We start from the raw sequence: 1,831 nt of genomic DNA, 5'->3' as shown, positions 1-1,831 counted from the left end.
ATATATTCAATCAGCCTATAGTTACATTATCATATATGCACAGTTTTGTCAGGATCGGCTCTCTTGTGTAGGCAGCGAGGCGGTAAAAGACAGATCGAAAAAGAGAAATTGCCATTTATATATATATATATATATATGTGTGTGTGTGTGTGTGTGTGTAATATATATATTATATATACACATATATATATGCATACACAAACACACACACACATAAATATATAAATGGCAATTTCTGTTTTTCAATTTGTTGCCTACACAAGAGAGCAGATTCTGACAAAACTCTGCATATATTATAATTTAACAATAGGCTGATTGCATTTTTAAGATAACATCTTTAATGGACTTCCAAGGGTGTAACGGTTACTTGACAAAAACAGACGTGTGCAAGAATATTAGTATTAGGTAAATTTAGTGGCATAGTGAGTGTAGTTCATTAAATTTCTTCTTTTTTCAACATTAAAAATTAAATATTTGATGTGCTATGAAACTGACAAAAGAAAACCGAAGAATACTTATATAGTTATAAAAATTCTTACGTGAGACTCACGAGTAACAGCTGACGCGGCATTTCATCATTTCACTTGACGTATAATCCGTGAACCCATAGCAATAGTGCGTTTCAGTTTAAGCAGAAAACCTAGATTTAATAGGAAGTTTGGGGTTCCGTTAGTTTTCGATTATTAGCAGAGCACTGGCTTTCCAAGCAATGCCTCATTAAATCTTAAATACCTAATGCGAGAATTCGTTACATAAATTTCCGTGTTCTCTCTCTGCTTCATTCTTTCATATTTGATAAATTTACAAGGTAACACTAAAATATTTATTTTGATTATGGAAGCGACTGACCAAACAGTTATCTCTTATTGGTAATTACTACATCAAATTTGATGCAAAATTCAATTGCTGTGATTGTTCTAATGGCTAACTGTGTAGAAATGCTTAAATACGTTTTTATTTTCAGATAATATTTACTGTCACTGAAAAATCGATTCCGTTCCCAGTGCAATAATTATTATTGCACGAAATTCCATCTGATACAACATTTCTCACAATAATATTATAAGTAATTAAAATATCATACCACAGAGGTGTTTGTAAGCCATTTGTCTGATCGATGAAGCACACGGATTCCGTTGCCTATTATAACAACCCGTCATATGATTTAAGCGACTAAAAGATAAAAAGAGATTGCGAGATAAAGTTAAAATGTGATATATCTGAAAATATTTCATATATACTTTCATTTACAGTACCTTTTAAAAACAGCTGCCAATATTGTTCACTCTGTGGAGTTTCTGTATGTATTGTAATAGCGTCGATCAAAGAATTTTCACTTTGCACTTCTTCTCTAACCAATCACCGTTTGGAACGCTTGCTATTATTTTTATAATGTGCAACTATACGATGCAAAATATTTCGCTTTTATGCCTTGACAGCAAAGCAGAGCAAGTTTTAAAGACAACGGTTCATTTGTTGCTCGTTCAGTTCGTACCAACTTGTCCAGTTTCTTTAACTTGAAATCGAAACATCAAACCTTGCTGCTGCCTCATGCGTAATTTGATATCTATCTGCATCCACTCCAGATTCCAGTTCATTATTTTCTTCTTTGTACTCAAGTATAGCACGGTTTTCAAAAGCAATGCCACCAGAATGGAACTGCAAAACTCAGTGACATACAGTGCTCGAATTCGCTATATCTTCACCAACAACATCGTTGGTGTGTCGAGCTCTCTGGAATACATCGCAACTCATAATCATAACAGAACTCATAGCCATAAAAAAACTTTTAGAATTGTTGGGATAAAACATCAGAGTTAATGAATTGATA

General features: G+C 33.2%; 1 long non-coding RNA gene across 2 annotated transcripts in view; it reads right to left on the bottom strand.

Annotated features, from left to right (window-relative positions):
- Window positions 1-1,831, bottom strand: part of LOC128249911 (uncharacterized) — a 7,627-nt gene that overhangs the window by 325 nt on the left and 5,471 nt on the right. Inside the window, exons 4-5 of one of the 2 annotated variants that reach the window (XR_008266064.1) lie at window positions 1,085-1,173; window positions 551-640 (exon numbers count right to left, since the gene is read on the bottom strand). This is a non-coding gene — a long non-coding RNA (uncharacterized LOC128249911). Of the gene's footprint in view, window positions 1-539; window positions 641-1,084; window positions 1,174-1,831 lie in introns of both variants that reach the window. The other variant, XR_008266063.1, reaches the window with a different exon arrangement.

Source organism: Octopus bimaculoides, chromosome 18 (assembly GCF_001194135.2).
Source record: "Octopus bimaculoides isolate UCB-OBI-ISO-001 chromosome 18, ASM119413v2, whole genome shotgun sequence".
NCBI classification, from domain to species: Eukaryota; Metazoa; Mollusca; class Cephalopoda; order Octopoda; family Octopodidae; genus Octopus; species Octopus bimaculoides.
The sequence above is the reverse complement of the archived record's forward strand: the minus strand, read 5'-3'. Positions and strand labels throughout refer to the sequence as shown.